At 29.9% G+C, this 16,645-nt stretch overlaps 1 pseudogene; it reads right to left on the reverse strand.

Annotated features, from left to right (window-relative positions):
* Positions 1–10,580: 10,580 nt before the first annotated feature.
* On the reverse strand, positions 10,581–15,505 carry LOC145565363 (cytosolic sulfotransferase 5 pseudogene; annotated as a pseudogene).
* Positions 15,506–16,645: the final 1,140 nt, after the last annotated feature.

Here is a 16,645-nt window from a genome sequence, read left to right on the forward strand (position 1 = left end):
ATTAATATAAACAATTATATTTGTTCATATCCATCTTCAGGATGGTGCCATGGTAAATATCTAATAATTATATTATTTGACATTTAAGCTAATGTGTATACCAATTAAACAAACCATTAATATAACATAATATTGGTCATGTGCAAGGATTACATAAAATAAGGTACTATCCCTCTAAATCATATACACGGGGAACGAAAATTCAACAACCTTTAAAATGCCCTACACCATTTAAGTCTTTTAGTATCATGAAAATGTCATGTATCAAGCCAAGTATTCATATACACATATTTTAAAACTAATTATAATGAGGTGTATAGATAAATATGTGTGCTTAGATTTAATAATTCAAATAACTCTTAATCATCATGTTCCTTGTGCTCAATTGTATCAATCATTGGATCACAATTGCTTATAAGTATGAGTATAGCAAATAGATTAATCAAGCTAATTGGCTATAGAGCCATATATGGACTCTCATAGTCAGTTTCTTAAAATCATAATATAATCTTTCATTATCAAGTAGATAACCTTTGATCACATTTGAAATGCTCATGACTTTCAAATGAATTGTAATTAAGAGATATCATGCAACCATGCTTGTTATTCTTTTTAATTAATTAATAATCTCACATTCACTTCTGGGATTGAGTATATATATATATATATATATATATATATATATATATATATATATATATATATATATATATATTTATATATATATATATATATATATATATATATATATATATATATATATATATATCACTATTTTACTTTTGGGAATGAGGTCATCAACAAACTTTTTTTTTTTTTCCATATTTCACTATTTTTGTTCATTTAACAATAGATAACATATCAGTTATTTAAAATAAACTTTCTTAAAAATATCATTACTATGTCTACAAGATCATAGTAGTTCCATGAAAATAGAACATATTGTCAATGTATTTTAGAAACTAATTTAATATTCTTAGTCATTTCTTTCTTCTACTTCTTCGTAGAAAATTGCATAATATTTCCTTTGTCATTGTGAGGAACTTCAGTTCTGTATATATCAATATTTCATATATATTTATGACTCTCTCCAATAATATAATCCAATAGTATTATCTGCTAATTCTCTACATACTCCTAACGAGAATACAATGAAACGATCTTCTACCTAAAGAAGTATAGATATGCTATAATAACTTAATTTAATCAAAAGTAGGCTCAATGGTTACATTTATAACACAAACATATATACTCCATAACAAATATAATAGTTATTTATAGTATTGAACTATATTATTAATACGAAGTATATATATGCTTTAAACAAGTAGGAGCAACTTTTAAAAAGAATTATGCCAACTAAAATTAAACGATCTAACTAATACATGTAATCCATGATTATAATAACAATGTAATAGCACTACTTTTAATTAATTAAAAAACAATCACGCTTATCATGTCCTCCATTATCTCAATAAGGTTCCTCATAAATCATGAAATTTTCTTATATGGAGTTAAGTATAATACAAGGACCTCACTTTTCTATTTTTTCACCTTTAAGGACCTCCAACTTTTTTTTTCACCTTTAAGGGCCTGTGGTTAATTTTCCGACAACTTTAACTCACCTGAGCTTCGGCTAAAAACTTAAGTCCTTCATTTCCAAATGTTAAGTCCTTCAAAGCGTTAATTACTGCAACACTTTCTAGTATAATGATTAGTTCTAATCTTCCCAGTTCCCACATGAGTTTGGTACATCAAATTCGATTCAACACAAGTTCTACCAACAATCTAATTCTATTACAAGCAAAAGAAAATAAAGCAAATATTATTTCCTATCTAAAATCACAATAATATAAATGATAAATTACCGTTTAATCTCATAAATCAAAGGGTTCTTGTTCAACCGAAATTTAATATGCCAATAGTATCCAAATCCTCCTCCTAAATCATATCTTCACTTTCCCCTCCCAAATGCTTCTGAACCTTCATTAATGTCTGCTTCTAAATCAAACTCAAGCTTTTATCCTTAAAAATGGCGGCTCTCGAACCCTGAACACTCGAAAAAACCCCTCTTCTCACCATCATAGATCAAATTAGCATCAACACCCTTAAATTCCAAATAATTATTCACTCCAGTTTCCAACAACAAATCAATTGCAATTAGCACAAAACAAAACCTATGACCCAAAGCTTCTAGAATATAGTATGAAAAATGAATAAAACATAAGGGTAACTTAATTCAAAACAATGAGTGTGCTTCCCCATGACACATTAGCTACGTAATTATGGTTTTATGTCAGCTAACCAAAGCTTAACTCAGCTTAACTCAAGGTGAGTTAAGTGATGTTAATTACCACCAGAAAGTAAATGTTAGGTCCTTAAAAGGTGAAAAAAAAAGTGGAAGGTTCTTAAAGGTGAAAAAATGAAAAAGTGAGGTCCTTATATTATACTTAACACACAAATTGTTGTTATGCCATATCGAAGTTCAATGAATATATACATATATACGAGGAACAATTCAAAAATCAATTGTAAATCAAATACAAATATTTTTTTAAGCTTTTGTTAATATTATCTACGTTAGGAATATATAGTGCAAACTCAATATTGATGAATAAGATTAGACTATATCATGTTAAAAATTATTAACATAATCCACAATAGTTGGATTATAATTTATACAGACAATTAGAGTCATAAAAAAATCTATATAATACTAACCAAGGCACAATATATGTCCCAAAAAAAAGGTTAATCTTTAATAAATTGTTTCATAATGAGGTTATATGATAAAGAAAACTTCAATGAAAAGAAAATTATAATTACGTAGTACATACAATAATTTTACAAATCAAACTAAAAATAATGGTAAGATACAAATAAACCATGTGATAAAGTGCAATCGAAGAAAAGGATGCAGTCATATTTCATGATTTAATCAAACTAAAATAATTGCCATATCTGATAGAAATTGAGCCAATAACATTATTCGTGCTACTCATCATTGATATATTTACCCACTATCAATTTTATAGAATAATATATAACTTGCTAATAAAATTGTAGGGAATATTTCAAGCATTCTACACTTGAACCTCACTGTGATCATACACTTAAGCATGGTGGCGTTCAAAGGGAAGGAAGCTAGAGTAAAAGAGTCGCCAACAAGTTTTAGGAACTTGTAAACCGTTCACAGAGTGAAGGTTACACCCCTTCACGATCCATGAGATCGCTAACTCCATAGTGGTCTGGAACCATGACTGGATATTCGGGGATGAAGGTACAAATCCAACCTAAAAGAGATAAAAACTGCCCTAAAAATAGGCATCTACTTTATTGTTCTCATATTCATGTGCGCTTTCTGACTAACATACAACTAATAGGTTAACCCTAAACCTGTTTAATCTATGTTGGTTTAATATTCACAAGCAAACCTATTATTGGTGATCACTTGAATTATAATCATATTAACCTAAACAAGATTATTAATTATCTTATTAAGCGTGATTACAAATACAAATTTCCTTTAATTATGCAAGAGAGGGTGTGATCAAGCAATAAAAATAATAATATATATTAAGCAACATAATAACAATCATCATCATCATAATAATCTTAATCTCATCAAAGCATGACAATATTATTAGCAAGATCCTAGGCATGATACTAACAAGATTAATATCAAACCCTAGCATGTCACTAAACAATAAAGATCAAAGTTTTATCCCTAACATGATACTAGCATGATATAAAGAAAAAATAGGAAGCATCATGGAAACATGCACGATATTAGAAATATTAGTTATTACCCTAAACATGATACTAGGAAGCAATAAAACATCCTAACATGACACTAGGAATAAAAAATAATCAAAGCATAATTTCTATATCAAAATAACAATTAAATTACTTACTTGGATGCCTCGTATCTCTTTCTAATAACAAAATACACACGTTAGTAACTTCAAGGAAAATAATAAATCAAGCAATTAAATTAAATAATTGAAGTAAAGATTTGGGACCAAACCCTCAGAAATTATCAACCTTTCACGTTTAGGGAGAAGACAACTTCGAACTTGGCTAGGTGTGTCTAGAACTTGTGAATGTCGAATTTTGTATGAGGGAAGGTTTAGAAAAAGAATAGAGAGAGAAAGCTTCTAGCTTTTAGAGAGAGAAGAATAGAATGATTGTTGATTGTTGGTGAATGAAAACGGGGAGATACTACCTCTATTTATAGAAAACTAGTCCGAAAACGATAGAAAATACTTCAAGTTCCATACGGAATAAAACTGGCATCTGTCGCCAGGCGACAGACGTTAGCGCTAGGCGACAGAGACAAACTCTGTCATTTGGTGACAGACTCTGTCGTTTGGCGCTAATTAAAAGATAAAACGCGCTTTGTACGGAATCCTTTTCTTAATATGATTAAGCAGCAAATTCCGTGTCTATCAAATTAAAATCGGGTTTATCATAAAACACTTATTTTATTCCAAATAAAACTCTTTAAAATATAATTATCAATCCTAATACTATTAGAATTAAAAAATACCTTCTAGATTATTCCAGAAGATTAAAATCAATCCTAATAACTTTAGGAATAATAATTAATAGGCCCTCCTCTAGATCATTGGGCCACATATAAAATTCATTTCGGACCCAATTTAGTATTTAAGCCATAACTTCTTCGTTATTCATCGGAATTGGGCTTATAATATATCGTTGGAAAGCTCTTTTCGAGCCCGACCCAACTACACTATTATTGAACCTTTATCATGGACCAAACTAAATTGGACTGGATATTTTCATAAATAGAGCACATTTTCAAAAACAGAAAGAGAGATGTTTTAACAACCGCATCACTAGACTTTTCACACTTTTACTTCGTTCGATAATCAAATGACGTGAACAGTATTCATCACTGGGTTTGGTTTTTGGGGAGACACATTTGGGTGTCTGCAAGAACAGTCATACATACCTCGATTGATTTTTTGCAATCGTCATCATCGGTTGATTTAATAAGGTTGCTATCATAAATTTTCTTTTAAATCGTATTTGAAGAGTAATGGTGCTGATAATTTGTTATAAAATAATGAGTAAAGAATAATACATGAGAGAAATGGAGATGTTAATCTTAGTTGTACATCTTCATTAGGCAATGCCTATTATATATACATAAGAATAAGTAATTCTCAAAGACAATGAAGAGTCACAATAATACAAGAGTTACAAAGAGAACAATAAGACAAAGGGGAGTTACAAGGGGTAAGTAAGAGAAGTAATAATGCTAAGGGGGTTACAAAGCTATGCATAATGGACATTCATAACTATATTTCATAACAAAACATAATTTGTGTACATGTGAATAGGACAGTCACAAATTTTTTATAAAATTTTTTTAATAATCATTGTTGAACAAAATATAGTGGTAGAAGAATAAAGGAAATTAAAAATTTTAAATTACCACCCAAAAATGTATCTATTTTCAAAATAACCATCCGTTTAATTTTTTATTTTATTTTACCACTCCTTAAATTAAAAAGACAATTTTTTTAAAAAAGCCGGTGTACAATACTTATTGTATGGCACGGCCCAATTTGAGGAATTATTTTCCTCTTCTCACGTGTCAGGTTTTTGGGATTTTTTTTACTTTTTTATTTACCTCTTTCTGATTCTTTCCTCTTCCCCTGAAGCTCTTTTTAATTTTTTTTCTCTCTCCTCTTTTCTTTTCTATGAGTATATTTCTGGTCTTTATTCAATAATAATCTCCTTATCCTCTCTCTCCTCCTCTTCATTGCATTTTCATCTTACTTCTTCTCCTTTTTTTTTCTTTCTCATGTTAATTTTTATTAGTAGAATAAACTCAATTGGTGGATAAAAAATCTTTGAAAAAGAAAAAAGTTAAAGTGAAAAGGTGTCCTATTGAAGATTGTAATGGAGAATGTTTTTCTCATGTTCAGCGTTTTGTAATGAAAGTTTGATAACTTTTTTTTTATTTTTTTCTGTAGTGTTTGTTCTGCAATGGTGAAGAAGATCAGAGTACAAAGAAGTCGTTAGATGCTGAAGGTTGAATTCAGTTTTTTCATAGGTCACTTTTATGTATAAAATGGGTAACTTTTGGTACCTTTTGTGGATAGAAAGAGTAACTTTTATGCATGAAAAGGATACCTTTTGTGGTAGATTGGATAACTTTTATGAATAAAAAGGGTACTTTTGTGGGTAAAAAGAGTAACTTTTATAAATGAAAAGGGTACCTTTTGTGGGTAAAAAGAGTAACTTTTATGAATGAAAAGGGTATCGTTTATGGGTAGAAATTAAAGGGTAACTTTTATGTATGAAAAGGGTACCTTTTGTGGAAAGAAACGGTAACTTTTGATTAATTAGAAGGTTGATTGTATCGAAATTACCTTCAGTTTCATTTGATTTTGATGTTTGTGCTGAATTTGAATCAATTGATTTACGAGGAACCACTAGATTTTCTATAATCGATCGATTTGAATCGATTTCGACAAAAGAATTCGAGTTCTCAAAATCACCTAACAATGGAGTTTCAATTTGCATCTTCAGCCTCAAGGTACTTGAATTCGCGTTTTCTCTCTACGTTCTCTCACTTTCTCTCTCCTGCATTGTTATTCTGCGATGTTTAACTTCGAGCTCTTTGATTTTCACGTGTTCTGTTATAGAAATTAAAATTAAAATAAAAAAAAGCTCGCACACGTGCAAGCGCCGCCGATTTAAAATAAATTTATTGTAAACCGGGGATATGTAAAAGTTTTTGAATTAAAAAAACTACTCAAATTACCACCCATTTCAAAATTCCGGTGGAATTCTATTACGTGGACCCACCCAATACTTTCTTTTAGGATTAAGTTGTAATATTATAATAACTATTAATTAAAATATTTAAATTTATATATATATGTATGTGTTTCGATCTGTATCAATTTAGTAAAAAATCTTACGTGAACCTGGTCCACAATAATATTATTGTGGACCTAATATCTATATACACGTAACTGACATTATATTCAACATAGTGACCCTTTATTTTAATATAGTAACCTTATTTTTAATATAGTAACCTTTTTTAAAAGTTGTGCGACCTTTAATGTTATTATGAACTTAAAGTACGACATTATATTGAATAGTGACTTAATTTTAACATAATGGTGTTTATTATTCATATTGACCATTGTACTAAAAATTTCATTAAAAAAATTACTTAACCTCTTATAGCTTATGACACACTACCTTTTATTTCAACATAATAATCTTTTTTTTAATATAGTGACTTTTTTTTTTAATTAACAAAACAATTAAATTGTCTCTAACATTGGTGGTCCACAATAAATTAATGTGAAACAGTTCCATTTAAGAATTTGTATCAATTTAGTGGGAAAAAAAACCAAAATAAACTATTATTATTATTATTATTATTATTATTATTATTATTATTATTATTATTATTATTATTATTATTATTTTATTTTTACATTTCGGTTCATGTTAGAACCGGTGCAGTTAAGGTGTCACAAAGGCCTCGTTTAGTGATTTGTAATGGGCACCAAGCAATTAAATTGGTGCTTGTATTGTTTTTTATAGTATAGTCGGTCTCAAAAATTTATTACAGGAAAAAAAAATAGTTTTAACGACTGATTGGTTAGTCACAAAAAAAAGTCCCCGTATATGTAAGAAATTGGTCTCCGTAGTAGCTAATTCATCGCAAAATACTAGTCTCTATATTCTTAAAAAGGTTATCAAAGTAGTCGCTAATGTGTTGCTAATATTTTGCGACAAACAATAATCAAGTTGCTAAAATCTCAAAGTTAGTCGCTAACTGGTAGTCACAAATATTTTTGTGACGGACAATGATTCAGCTGTTAAAATCTAAAAGTTAGCCACTAAATAATAGTCGCAAGGGTGTTGCTAATCTGTCGCTAAAGTTGCGACTACTCAAAAAATAGTTGCAAAAATGGATTTGCGACGAGGTGTTTAGCGACTAACCAAATTAGTTGCAAATCCATTGCAAACCTATTTTAGCGACGGATTAGTGATTAATTTGGCCGTCACTAAACTGACTTTTTCTTGTAATGGGCACTTTGCCAATAGGTTGTGAGGGAGGTCAGAGTTGGGTGGTTGCGGTGGGAGGCAGGAGGCTGGAGGCTGGCGAGGAGCAAAGGAGAGAGATATTTTTTATTATAAAAAAACTTGTTTTTTTTAAAGTTAAAAATCAATTTCTTTTGAGGAAAATTTGCAAATTGCAGCCATATAAAAAAAATTGCTAATTGCAGTCTAAAGTTACTAATAAATTGTAATTTGCAACCCAATTCAATTGTTTCATCAATTTGCGTATCGAAAAATGTTCTTTTCTGGTTTTAGGGGTCATTTTAGATCTTAAGGAACCAGAATGAGCTTGGAATTGGCAAAAAATTAATATAAGGGCCTCGTTTTCACAGCAAAAAATAGTTGCATACAAACCGATACGTTTTTTATATGCAAAACGAGATATTTACTTTATTTTTTTGCAAATTTCGAGCTCGATTTGGGTTTTTAATAACTAAAATGACCCGTAAAAACTTAACAAAACTTTTGGATTGAACACAATAGATTAGCCAATATTGATAGTGACAGTGTTAAATAAAGCCCCAAGGAAAGTAATATTAGGCTTTGTTGTCAGTGTACTTTTTTATTTATTTATTTTTTATTTTTTAGTTTGCTTTCTTAAATTTTAAGATTGGAACTATATTTTAATTTATTAAACATGCATGTATGTTTTCCAATAATGCAAAATATGTATTAAAAATTGTCAAAAATAAAACAACCTTTTAACAGTCTTTCAAATATAAAAGGATTTTTTTATTATTCCAAAATAAACGGGCAAATACAAGTTTATCTGCCTGATAAACAAACTTTTGTTTATCTGGTGGCATTTTTGTAAATGTATTGAAAAAGCGTGGTAATTTATTCAGTACTTTTGGTGAGTTGTCCAATTACTGTTTGCAACTTGCATTTATTGTTTGGTGAGGAAATTACACATGTACCCCTCAACTAGTACATGAAAAGACACATGTACCCCACCACTGGTACTTGAAAAAACTATTGTACCCCATTTTGTTTATCTGAGGAATTAACTAGACACAGCTCAAAATAAACTACCTTTGATAACCATCTTGTCAAAATAGAATAAAAAACCGATAATCGGTTTAAAAGGTTATGCCCAACACGTGTCGAACTATGATTTGTTATGATTATTTTTACATTTTTTAAAAAAGAAGGAAAATTTGCAAATTGCAGCCAGTTAAAGTTTGTATTTTGCAAATTGAAGCCATTTAAAAAAATTGCAAATTACACTCCAAAAGTACTAATAAATTGTAAATTGCAACCCAAATGAATCAGTTAATTACAGATATACCAATATTAATAAGAGCAACTTCAATGGCAAGCTAATTTGACAATTAGCTTGTCACAACACATAAGCTTTTAAGCTAATTATCATTTTAGCTACTTTTTGCTCCAATGCCTAGCTATTAGCTTAGTAGTAGTTGTTGGATAGAAAATACATAGAAAGAGCTTAATTGGTGCAATGATCATTTTTATTTTGGCAAGTTTAATTCCCTAGCAAATTAGCTTGGCAAAGCTAATTTGCTTAGCCAAGCTAATTGAGTTTTCTAGCTCCAATGGTCAAGCTAATAGCTAGGGAATTATTGTAATTGCAAGCAAGCCCCTAGCTACAACCATTGGAGTTGCTCTAAGTATACTTGATAAATTTCCCACTAGTAATCTAATAAATACAAAACACTTATGCCTCGATGACGATTGATTTTCCTCATTTTTTTTCCTCCGCTTAATCGGATAGAGTTGATTTCCATAAGGTGTATATTGTTAATAATTATCATATCACAGCCAACCGAGAAAATAATAATAATTTGTTTTTTGATGAATAATATATTATTATTTAATAACAACATAATTTGATAGTATCATAAACTACAACACAAAATATAAAGATTAAAGTTAATTTGATCTTATTATTTACTAACAAAGCGATAAAATAACATAATTGATTGACCGACTTGATAAGCAACGAGGGTCTTGATAAATAAGTCTAATGTCATTACGATCAATAAATATCTCAAAAGCATTAATGGAATTTACCGATCATGCTATAAAATTCTATACTAATTCAAAGTCACAGTAACAAGAAATAAGTAACCAAACCGATACAATGCAATATAAATAAAACATAATTGGTGCACATGTGAATAGGATAGTCACAAATTTATTATAAAATTGCTTTAATAATCATTGTTGAATAAAATAAAGCGGTAGAAAAATAAATTGTAGTAGAAGTAGTATTCGTTTGGTCCATACTTAAGTGATGTTATGGAATCAGTGATAAATGAAATTGAAATTACTCACGTTCGCTTGTAGATAGAGTAATTTTTATAAAACAATCTGATAATATATGTGTACCTTTAATTCAGATCTAAATTAAACGAATAGTCATGTAGAGTTTTAGTGCTGATAACGTGTTATAAAATAAAAAGAATCCATGAAATATTGAGAGAGAAGAGAGGTGTATATCATTTCATGGTCCCATCTAGGGGTGCTAAACCTTCGAGCCGAGCCCGAACCTTATTAGGCTCCGCTCGAGCTCGTTTCCCACAAAGGGGGCTGAGCTCGAGCTCGACGAGCTTCGGAAACTTAGGCTCGGTTCGAGCTCGAGACTCCAAACCCAAGTTCGGCTTGAGCTCGAAGTTTTCTAGTTTGTTAATGCTGAAGTACGATTTCTGGCTTCTTAAAAAAAACAAAAAAAACAAAACTCAACATCTAGATCGAGTTAACCTACTATTTGTGTGTGTTTTAGTGTTTGACGGGAATGAGATGAAAATGAGGATGACGGCTGTGTGTGTGAGATTGAAGAATTGAATTTGTGTGGAGTAGTGGAGTTGGGGAACTTTAGTTAGGGTTAAAAAATTAATAGTTGTACCCCACTAACATTTAAAGGTTATACATATATATTAATATATAAACTAAAATGAATATTAAACCTTTAATGAATGAATGTGGCAATTAATTCATAATTTCATATTAAAAATATATATTAAAAAAAAGTTTATGTTTTTAAAATTGTATTTTTTTTAGTATATATATTTTAGTCGAGCCTGTTCACGAGCTTTTCGAGCCGAACTTTGACTTGCTCGGCTTGGCTCGTTAAGGTTTCAAGCCGAGCTCGAACTCGAGTTGAGCCTCGTCGAACCGAGCTTTGACCGAACCGAGCTCGAATAGTTCACGAATAGCTCAGTCTCATTATCACCCCTAGTCCCATCTAACTTTTAGTATAATAAATTATTCATCCACTCACAATATTATATTACGCTCCTAAAATTCCACGCAAAAAATAAAAAACGGAGGGAGTATTTTGGAGATTATAAGGGTATAATGGACATACACAAATATTTCATAACAAATCAAGCAACATAAAAGACTTTTATTTTTATATTTGTTTATTTATTTATTTATTTATTTATTTATTTTTAAAAAAAAAAACCAAACATAAAAGCCCAATTTTAACAAAATTAAGTACTGTAAACTTTTTTAAGCAAGACAAAGAAGGGTTCATTTGGGGGCTTGATTAGACAGTACCAAGCACTAAAAAAAATGATAGTGATAGAATATATGATATGCATCACCATCATTATTGCCGTTAACACCGAAAGCTGGATGAAAATCTGAAGAAGATGCATCACCGTCATTAATGTTGTTACTACGTCTTTACCCATGGTGGCAGTAGGGAATTAATTAGGTGCACTAAAGTAAACACAAAAGCAATAAAGTGGAACAGAAAGAGAAGTTAGGCACACTCAATTAACTGTTGCTGTGGAAAAGTTGGTAGATTTTGAATGGAATTGGGATCGGCTAAAGAAAAATAAGAAAAATAATTTGCGAAAATTAGATCGAAACCTAAAACTCTGATAACACGTGAGATTTTGTGGAAACTCCTTAGATATGAGTGACTTCCATTAATCAATATATATAGGGTTATAATATGATAATTATACAAAATATATCACATATATCCTAAATAACAGAATATCTTATTATATATTCTATCAGATAGACGTAAAATCTTTCTGATTTTTTTTTTTAAAATAAATAAATATATATATATATATATATATATATATATATATATATATATATATATATATATATATATATATATATATATATATATATATATATATTAAAAGAGAAATCTTTCTGAAAACTCTCACTTTTTGGTTGGGTAAAAAGTGAAAGAAAAACCAGCTTCCTTAAGTTTTTCAAGAATTTGATCAAATTGCTTAGCCATTAAGCTAGTTAAATGATTGCTCCAATCTCCAACCTCTCCTTTCCTAAATAAAGCTTTATTCTCAACCCAAACATAAAATTTTCCATTTTTATTAACCTCCATTTCTTTCATACTCTTAAGGCTACACAACTCGATTATCTTTTCTATAACATTTCCCTTCTCCTCCTCTTCAGAAAACGGGCAGCCCACAAACTCGGCCAATTTCTTCAAATGATCTTTTGGTTCCTTCTTTAGCCCTTCATATTCTATGAACAACACATGTTGTGGTTTTATTTTGCTCTCCTTCCAATACCCTAAGACATGATCTTCGTAAGGGCCGAACGGGGAGACACCCGCGCAATACTTGTTTACGTATCCCTCCATCATTTCCTTATCCGGGTTAGTACCCTTACTTACTTCGAACTGAAGATAGAAATGCCATAACGACACAAAAGTGTCAAAGGGATTTCGACAAACATAAACAATTCGACATTTTGATGATTTGATTGAATCCGGTAATGAATGGTACCATGGACGGATCTAGGGGGGTTCAAGGGGGTTCATTGAACCCCCAGATTTTTGGAAAAAAATTGTAAGTTTTGATTATTTTTTTTTAAAAAAAAAAGAAAAAAATAATAAGGTTAAAACAAATGTTTGTGAATTAAATAACTAAATATGTAAGTCTGGCACATTGGTAAGGGAGTGACTAATAGAGTAGTGAGGCTCCTCTAAGGATCATGGGTTCGAGACCAGTTGCTATCATTTATTCTGTTGTTTTTTTTTCCCCTTTCGATTTCTTCCGTTGTTCTTCATGATGAGTTTATTTAGTGGGTTTAATCATGGCATTATATTTCCAGTTTTTTAGCTTATTACTTGTTGTTTGTCAGCCTACATATATGGCTCTTGTATTTGGTGAATTAAGCATGAAGAAGTATTATTGAGTTCCTTATTCTACTTGCTTTATACTTATCTAATATTATTATTATTTTTATCCTTTAATACGTATTAGTTTCAAAAGTCCTCTTATTCCTCTCCTCCTCTTAATTCTTAAATCTTTATTTGTTTGTAAATTAGTAATAATTAGATTAATTACTGATTTGTTTAATTAGTTTTGATATATTGTTGAATACTCGAATTGTTGACAAATTGAATTTTAGAAACTTAGAATTTAAAATTTTTACTTGGTCTTTTAATTGATAATTAGAAAAATTTCCATTGTCAAATTTATGTTTATTGGGTACTTGGGATTTTTGTTTTATGTGTAATATTGATTTTTTGCAATAGAATTATAGATTTATCATTTATAGAAGTACTAATGTATTAGCACACTTTCTAAGGATCATGGGTTTGAGACCAGTTGCTCTCATTTATTCTGTTGTTTTTTTTTCCCCTTTCGATTTCTTCCGTTGTTCTTCATGATGAGTTTATTTAGTGGGTTTAATCATGGCATTATATTTCCAGTTTTTTAGCTTATTACTTGTTGTTTGTTAGCCTACATATATGGCTCTTGTATTTGGTGAATTAAGCATGAAGAAGTATTATTGAGTTCCTTATTCTACTTGCTTTATACTTATCTAATATTATTATTATTTTTATCCTTTAATACGTATTAGTTTCAAAAGTCCTCTTATTCCTCTCCTCCTCTTAATTCTTAAATCTTTATTTGTTTGTAAATTAGTAATAATTAGATTAATTACTGATTTGTTTAATTAGTTTTGATATATTGTTGAATACTCGAATTGTTGACAAATTGAATTTTAGAAACTTAGAATTTAAAATTTTTACTTGGTCTTTTAATTGATAATTAGAAAAATTTCCATTGTCAAATTTATGTTTATTGGGTACTTGGGATTTTTGTTTTATGTGTAATATTGATTTTTTGCAATAGAATTATAGATTTATCATTTATAGAAGTACTAATGTATTAGCACACTTTCTAAGGATCATGGGTTCGAGACCAGTTGCTCTCATTTATTCTGTTGTTTTTTTTCCCCTTTCGATTTCTTCCGTTGTTCTTCATGATGAGTTTATTTAGTGGGTTTAATCATGGCATTATATTTCCAGTTTTTTAGCTTATTACTTGTTGTTTGTTAGCCTACATATATGGCTCTTGTATTTGGTGAATTAAGCATGAAGAAGTATTATTGAGTTCCTTATTCTACTTGCTTTATACTTATCTAATATTATTATTATTATTTTTATCCTTTAATACGTATTAGTTTCAAAAGTCCTCTTATTCCTCTCCTCCTCTTAATTCTTAAATCTTTATTTGTTTGTAAATTAGTAATAATTAGATTAATTACTGATTTGTTTAATTAGTTTTGATATATTGTTGAATACTCGAATTGTTGACAAATTGAATTTTAGAAACTTAGAATTTAAAATTTTTACTTGGTCTTTTAATTGATAATTAGAAAAATTTCCATTGTCAAATTTATGTTTATTGGCTACTTGGGATTTTTGTTTTATGTGTAATATTGATTTTTCGCAATAGAATTATAGATTTATCATTTATAGAAGTACTAATGTATTAGCACGCTTTCAAAGTATAAAACTCGAAAAATGCTTTTGTAGTTTTTTTTTTTATTTTAAATTTTGTAACTGTTTAATCCATCCATTTGCAATAAAAAAAATTTGAACTTATGTATTGAATATTTAATTAATATATGAGCATCGTTTGTTTTTTAAGATTCCGAACCCACGGTTCGAAATTTTGGATACGCCATTGAATGGTACGGCATGTGGGTAGCAAAGAGTCGAGGTGAGGGTAATTGTGTTAAATCTGGTGGGTTTGTTAGGCTATTTTTGTAAACTTCTATCTCGAGGTGGAGGACGAGCTCATGAGGGTTTTTGGTGTTAAAAGGGAGCTCAGAAAGGTGGGATAATTTATTCTGATTTAGAATGGCAAAAAGGATGGATTTTAACCATGTCGTACCAGTTTTAGGAAGGCTGGCTAAGATGATATCGGTATCATGAGCTTGAAAGTGGGTTTGGAATGCGATTATGCCCTCTAAAAGTACACTTAAACACCAATAACCCTGATAAAGTTGCATTGGAAACCCAAACCATAACTCTTTAGGAAGAGAGAGTTCAAGATCTTTGATTTCCTCACTTAACTGCTCTTGAGTGTTTGATGAGTTTTTGGATTCTGATGGTGAAGCCATGTTAAACAAAATAAAAGACTTGTGGGTTATGTATATCTCTTATTCTACGTACTAAACATATCGATCACGTTTATATATAGGCAGTTAAGGTGATAAATGGGTCTGGGCCACATCCATTACAACTGTCCATATGATCAATAAGGTTCCACCTCAAAATCATATGACAATGAGGGGAGTAATCCCTTAACCTTATAAATTGGACATAACTTTCTTATCTCTTTAATGTGGGATACACATATCAATATTTCTCTTTACTTTTATACTCATTTAATGTGGGACAACACTTTCACTCACATGTGGGTTTTCTCATGGGCTCAACATAAGGGGTATTCCCTTTTCATGCTATATGTAACCTTTAAGGTTAAGAATAAGTTTATAATGTCTTGTCTAAGGGTCTGTTCACATTTAATTAATTTCAGTTCACTTCAGTTCAGCTCTTAATTTCCCTCTCTCATAAAATATTCATTTCAGCTTAGTTCAGTTCGGTTCAGTTTAGTTCAGCTCCAATCATTTCAGTTCAGTTCAATTCAACTCAGTTCCGTAAATGTGAATAGACCCTAATTTAGTATTGATTTACAAAATCACACGTAAATAAGTGTAATTGATAATATTTTTTTATTTAACTTTTTCCTATTTTTAACTCCTTGTATGTAACTCTAAGAATTAGTATAGTTTTTTTTCTTTTTTACTTTTTTTTTTTTTTTTTCTCATTCTTAACTTCTTACAAGTAGCTCTAAAAAGAATCATATACTGCTAACGTTACATATTTTTGTAACTTTGAATGACTTTAAATTTTCTTTTCTTTTTTTTTCCTAAATAATGGTTGCGTGTGTAGACTTTTACGAAGGTGTGTTGTCCCTATCCGTGTGGAATTTAACTCACGTCTGTAGCCTGTAGGTTTTTGTTGGTATGTAAATGTATGGGTGTGATACTGTGATTAGACTCCTTATCCAAAACAGATAATCACATGCACGGAATGATGGAAATGTGTGTGATTTCCGGATACCAGTTATCTGTTTACTACGGAGTATGGTTTCATTATCCATATACCAGTAAATATTACCACATATACTGGTGGTAGACTGGTAGTTGTTTGTTGCTTTAATTATTTCCAAACCAATTATCACTTCATAATGTTGTTTCAAATCCG

The sequence above is a fragment of the Chenopodium album genome, chromosome 10, assembly GCF_948465745.1.
Source record: "Chenopodium album chromosome 10, dcCheAlbu1.1, whole genome shotgun sequence".
NCBI classification, from domain to species: Eukaryota; Viridiplantae; Streptophyta; class Magnoliopsida; order Caryophyllales; family Amaranthaceae; genus Chenopodium; species Chenopodium album.